The 6,657-nt window shown below is 33.0% G+C and overlaps 1 long non-coding RNA gene across 16 annotated transcripts; it reads left to right on the forward strand.

Moving 5' to 3' along the window:
• The first annotated feature begins 1,197 nt into the window (after positions 1-1,197).
• Positions 1,198-6,326, forward strand: LOC145166108 (uncharacterized). Of its 16 annotated transcripts, none has more exons than XR_013740373.1 (9): positions 1,198-1,412; positions 1,490-1,633; positions 1,878-1,917; positions 2,016-2,092; positions 2,166-2,277; positions 2,683-2,897; positions 2,985-3,034; positions 3,137-5,857; positions 5,982-6,326. It is a non-coding gene; the product is annotated as an uncharacterized LOC145166108 (long non-coding RNA). The 16 variants fall into 16 exon arrangements; XR_013740378.1 differs by having other exon boundaries at positions 2,016-2,086; XR_013740382.1 differs by having other exon boundaries at positions 1,878-2,277; positions 3,137-5,670; positions 5,757-5,857.
• The last annotated feature ends 331 nt before the right edge of the window (positions 6,327-6,657 follow it).

Consider the following 6,657-nt stretch of genomic DNA (forward strand, 5'->3'; position numbering starts at 1 on the left):
AAAATTTGTCATAAGGACCAAAGTTGGTCAATTGTGTCAACCACAAGGACCATTTATGTAATTTTGTCAAATAAAAATAAGGAAAATATTATTTTATAAAGTTGAAACTTGAAGGATAAAAATAACATTTTTAAAACAGAAAGAGAAAATACTATTTTATAAAATATTTATAAAGTAAAATGTTAAATTTATAATTTTAAAATTGGAAAACGTTAATGATAATAGGATTATGGGATAATTTGCTGAGAGATGTAATATTAATACTATTTTTTATAATTTTCTTTGCAACACGTATTGTGGGCTTTAGCCCATTCCCTGATTCAATTTCGCTTACTCGAACTATTTGAATCATTAGAGTTCAGTCTTGTACCAGATCCAAACAAATACTTGGGTAACCTGAAATGCAGCCATGGTTTTAGGGTCCTGTATGTTGCGGTTTGATTTAGTTATCGGTTAAAATCGAACCATAATTATTACAATTGGTTAATGTATTTCGATATCCATTGGTTAGCGGTTAATGATGGTTTTGGTTAACGGTTTAAATCGGTTAATGGTTATAGTTAATGATTAATATCGGTTAACTATAATGGTCCACGATAACATAAAAATAAAAATATTTTTCAATAAAAATTGAAAAAAACATAAACTCCATTGCTATAGAAAATGAATGATTTTGTATATATAATTGTATTGATAGACTAAGTTATTCTATCTAAATCCAAATAATTACCTTTTGAATTTTCAATTCCTAATATAATTGCGTACCATATATTTAATATTATACTATATTAAAAATATATATTAATGTTATTGGATTCTGTTCGGTTTATAGTGATTCAGTTTTTATTTTTTAGTAATGGTTCAGCTATATCGGTTAATTTGGTTATAGTTCAGTTTTTTGGTTAATATGTTCATCCTTCATGGTTCTGTCATTTTTTAAGATTCTGAATTTCATTAAGGGATAATATCGGTGACCTTTTAGTTTAAAAGGCACCCACAGTTTAGTTTAGTTTATTTATTATTATTATTATTATATATATATTAAAATTGTGAAAAGTTTTAATAGTAAACTTTACTGTAGGATTTTTGTCAAGAATGGTCCCTGTATTATTGTTACTCTTTTATTGTTGGAAACTTTAGGGGGTTTTGTGGAAAATTAAATCCCAAAGGGACTTATGAACAATTTGAAACCGTGTTTAGTGGTTAGGTTATTACTTCCCGATCCTTCTACCACTGCTGCTCCAAATTCCCACCGCTCACCTCACCGCTCTTGCCATTCATTTGGAACGTCAATTGCACCACAAAACCTTCGATTCGCGTCTACGAAGATTTGAATCGAACCCCCTCACCGCGATTGTCGATTCACCGGAGAGATCAACCGATGAGGTCGACGCCTACCAACCCATAAAAAGGTGGCTGGTCAGACCGGCGGCAAAGCTTTTCCCTTTGTTTATTTTTTCTAATCCATTGGTTTTTTTTATTGTTTCAGGGAGGATTTCCAGATACAGTACAAAGAAAAGCATCCGAACAACAATTTCGTTCCTATTCCCAACAAGCCCTTTGTCTTCATCGGACCTGCAATACGCAACCGCTTCTCTTTCCCTGCTCTTTCTCCGACACTGAGCATCACCAAGTTAGATTTTTATCAAACCCTCTTATTATTTGTATTGTCGATTGGTGTCTAGGGTAACATGTTCGATTTTAGGCGGCTTTGATGTCTATCGTGCTCATTTTTCCTCAATTTCCCTAGGTGTTATTTTTTTTATTTATGATTTATTTGATTGATTTTTCATTTTTTTTTCATGCCTCGTCTGTATGGTCCGACTATCTACATGTGTTGATTTTTTTCTTTGCTCCCTGCTTTTGTGGTTGTTCAGAAGCTAACCGAAGAATTTTCGATTCCGACATTCCATACATGTAACATCATCTTTACCTTTCATAAATGCATTTTGACGTATTTAGTCTTTCCTACCTGAGTAACTTCATTTCAGTTTGCAACCTTATGCCTCATATAGGAAAACGAAGTTTGTTATTCAAATAAGGGAGAATCAGGATATTGCATTGAAGAGTGTCAAGACACCACCATGCACAAGTTGCTTCAAACTTCATTTTTCTAATTGGATTATCTGAAACTGCTTGATAAAACTACTTGATTTGTATTTCAGGAATGAGCTATAGAGAAAAGTGAGAAAGAAGTAGAAATAGAGGAAGAGAAAGGCAAAATGAAAAAGAAAGAGATGAAAGTATGAGGATAAGGAGCAGCAGACGTCAGAACTGGTTAGCGAATACATGAAAGATTTTGTTATCAGTCATTTTAGTTTGAATTTTCTTTGGGATGTCATAAATTTCGAAAATTGAGAAATTTTCTTAACATTTGTTTGAATTTGAATGCGAAGTGTTTATGTGTCAGAACTGCAATTATGTGTCAGAACCACATATTGATTAAATTGTTTTAAAACTTCAATTTGATTAATAGACCTATCCAGTATAAGGGTAAAATGGCCATTTACTTATTTAGACAATTGAAATTAGACCTGATTCTATAAAATCTTGAATAATTACCTCACATTTTTAAGTTGTTTCTTCATTCTACTTGATGAGATGTCAACTGATTCAGTTGTGTCTCAGGTATAATGCATTTTAATTTATGATATATTTTTGTCACTTTTTTTTTTGCTACAGCACAGGGATAAATATGCAATTGTTGATCACTGCACGGGACAAGTTAAGTGTCAAGGGAATTGGTGCAATGGTTGATGTTAATCAGTATGCGATGTAATTGAGGCCAAGGGTATAATTGACAATTCGTACAGAAAGTTCCAACCACAACCATTACCTATACCACTAGGAGGTAATGGTTTTCCAAGCTGCTTCAAGTTTACGTACTCTAAGCCTAGGTTTGCCTTTTTAATGTCAATTGTCTTATTCTTTTTAACTCGAAGATTGAGAATAATAATTTTCTTTATTTGAATTCATCTTTTCAGTGATGGAACGATACCTTAGAAAATCTACTCCTATGGGCTGATTTTTAAAGGTACCATGCTACAATAGAAAAAAAAAGCAAATTAATCCCATATCTACACATATTGGTCCTCAACGCTTAAATTTTTCCAATTTCATGCTTCGTTGATTTCAGCTTATGTTTGATTTTGGAGTTTTCTTGAGGGCTTACTCCTCCCGTGACATTCCAGATCCTCTTGCCTCTCATGATCAAGAAGATTCCAGTCTTAGTTGCCAAAAGAAAGGTGCTAAAGCAAACTAGACTTATCAAAAAGCATGAGAATTGACCCAAAGCCCCTTTCAACCAGCTGCTTATGATGGCATTTATGATGTGGATGTCTGGAAGCAAAGTCCATTTTTTTAACATTGTCATTACGTTTTAAGCTCTTTAGCAGCCATTAAGTGCTCTTCAAGGAGTTAGGAAGGTTTTTTTAACCTTTTAAGGATAACAAAGTACACATTCTTGCACCCAACTGTTATTCATTTCCCTGAATTTAGGAGGTATGTTTCTTGCACCCAACATTGAGGCTTCTTCTAATTCATGCTTCTGATTGGGTTTCATCTTACCACCTGCTTATGAGATTGAATTTTCAAGTGGAGTATTAATCTGCACTAATACTATTTGTTCATGTATCTGGTCTCATCTGAACATTAGTTTTTATTCTGCTGAGTTAGAGGAGAGGAACTCATGGATACTTGGTTGTTATTTTAGCACTTAAAACACCTAAATATATGAGGAGAGGATATTCCTTTGGGGAGGAAGAGGTTAGTCTTCTGACTTTTCTCAATGATGTGCCCAAGAAGGACAAAAAGGTAAAAAAAAAAAACGGAATGCTTAAAAGGTTAAAACTTCGGGTGAGTCTCCTTGCTTTATTATATGATTTTATGATTCTCATATAAGTTTCTCATATTATGCCAATTATTATTATTATTACACCTATTCTTCTCGAGCCCTAAATGTTTTGTAGGTGTGCATGTGAGATATAATCAAACATTGACCCAGTAATGTTTTCTGATAAGATTATGAAATTTTGAACATTGCTGTTTTCTTTGAGATATGCTTTCTAACTAGATGCAGTTTTCTTTAAATTAAGTTTTCTAACTAGAGTTTATATATTATTTTTTGTGTCTACGGATGTTGAAAGAAAACGTATACAGAGTGTTTAAGATCAAAGCGATGGTGATTGAAGCACTCGAAAAGTAGGGGAGGTAATTTATTTCTTTTTGGTTGCCTTGGATATGATACAAGTTGAGACTGATATAGAAACTCCGGAGACAATATGTTACTGAAAATTATAGAGCTATCTACTCAAATTTTTAGAGGATACAATACAAGATGGAATGTAATGATAGAAATGTCGTCTTTGGTTATTGCCTATAGCCTTCACATGATATTTTGTCATTGTCACTAACACCATAACCACATGGAATTTTTTTTGACATAAATGCCCTTTTGGTGCCTCTTGATATATCTGGTCTATGCCAAATATGGATATTGTATCCAATGCAAGCTGCAGTATTCATTTGAGTTCTTCTTATTCACCTTTTTTATTTTTTGTCAATATAGCAGCATTTTATAAAATAAGTTTATTATTTATTATGAATCAATAATCTTTTTATATATAGGTCGTTCGTGATGAGTTTGGTATTGTCATAATAGATCAAAAGTGTATATAATTCATTTTTTTTTTTTTTGTGTTTCAATAAGCACTTCAGGTAACAAAAGTGATGGATTCCAGTTTCCATTTTGCATCAAGACCAGTCATGGAATGGAATCACTAATTCCAATTCCAATTCCAATTCCAATTTTGCTTCTCTACAAATCCGCATAGATACAGTTGATGATATAGATAGTCTAATGTATTATTTTCTTAATTCAATGGAATAGTCTTCCATCCATTTCTATTTTGATTTTATCCATTCATTACAGCTGTTTGCATTCCTATCTACTTAATTTGAAGCCCTTTTCCTCCGAAATTCCAAGATTACCTAATTGAAGGTACAAAATCTAGGATTATCTATTGTTCAAGAAGTTTGTGGTCTGGAAAAATACACAGGTTCTACTCATCATTCCAAGTTCTATTCACTACATTAAAAGTACAATGTTGCATCCATCATTTGGGGTTGTATGTGTGCCTAATATATTCTACATGGTGGCAGATATCTAATGCAGGTCATATATATTAAGCAAGATTGAAGGGTCAAGAATCAGTGGTTAAAGCATGAAGACCAAGTCAAGGATCTTTTTTATATTGATTTTGAAAATATGCGGGTTTTTTTTTTACACATTTCTCATTATCTTTCAATTTTTCTCCTATTATTATCCATATTTTTACTTTGTAACTCTTGACTTGGCCTGAGTTCAACATGCTTTGCTCCAAAATTAGTCAATGTATATAATTAACACTTCATTGAAACATCCTAATCTTACTCTAAGCTTCCGCACTTTTAAGATCCTTCAGGTTAAACTTCAAATTCATGGCAGACTTTTCAAGATCTGTTAAGGAATGAAAATAATTGGTTGTAGGTGTTGATTAGGTTGCTGATATGCATTATGGAACTGAATGACTAGGTGTAGAGATGGTTCAATAAAAGAGCTCAAAAATGATTTACAAACTCCAACCAAAAAATTGCCAGCCTATTCTTGAAGCTTTTGAAAGGATAAAAAAGGTATTCAATATTCATATTAGTCGTAGAACCTGCACCTGGACATTATTTCTTTACTTCATTATATAGATTCATTCTTTTTATAAAAGTTGACTATTATAGCCTTCCGGGACAGACTTTGGGTTGATGATTAGGTATTATGCAAAGAAAGGGGACAAGCATCAACCAAGAGAAATGTTTGGGGTCTGAGGTATGTACCACTGCCATCATTTATGTTAAATCTTATTACTTTCTTTATATGGTCTTGACTACTCATTGGATTTTAAATTTTCAACAATAACCTAATGTTTCTTTCCTGGGATGCAACTTATCAGGGAATTGCTGGTGTACAGTTTGATGTTGTAGGATAGGGGTAATTTAGAAATCAAGGGTATGCACAATCAAGGCAGAATATGATACAAGAAGCTCCAGTGGAAATGCCATACAGGCAGGTTCTGATCACCGAATCTCTCATCAACGATCACGACAAAGACACTGTGCTCATGCTCGACATGTTCCAAATAATGCAGGAGAACATGAGTGCAGCAACAGACATCTGCAAAAAAATCGTTGAAGACCACCGAACACCATAAGGAACCACACTGTTGTAATCGAATGCCCTGTAATGATCTATTAATGATGTAATGATCTATTAATGAATCGATATCTTTTTATCGTCATCTCTTGATACATTTATCTACTCCAAAAACAAAACTATACAAACGAAAACAGATATGATTCGTTGTATATTTAAAAAGGGTATGGAATGTTTTGGCTAACTGTTCGACCCAATATCATACGACCATATCAACTCCCCCTGCCCCCCGCGAAGCGGGGGTTACCACTCTAGTTAGTATTATTATTATTATTATTATTATTAAGGGATATAGTTCAGTTTTAAACGGCTAGTTATTATTATTATTATTATTATTATTATTATTATTATTATTAAGGGATATAGTTCAGTTTTAAACGGTTAGTCTGGTCCCCTTACCTAGTGTAACTAGTTTA

This window comes from Lactuca virosa, chromosome 3 (assembly GCF_052849685.1).
Source record: "Lactuca virosa cultivar CGN04683 chromosome 3, Lactuca_virosa_CGN04683_v6, whole genome shotgun sequence".
Classification (NCBI taxonomy): domain Eukaryota; kingdom Viridiplantae; phylum Streptophyta; class Magnoliopsida; order Asterales; family Asteraceae; genus Lactuca; species Lactuca virosa.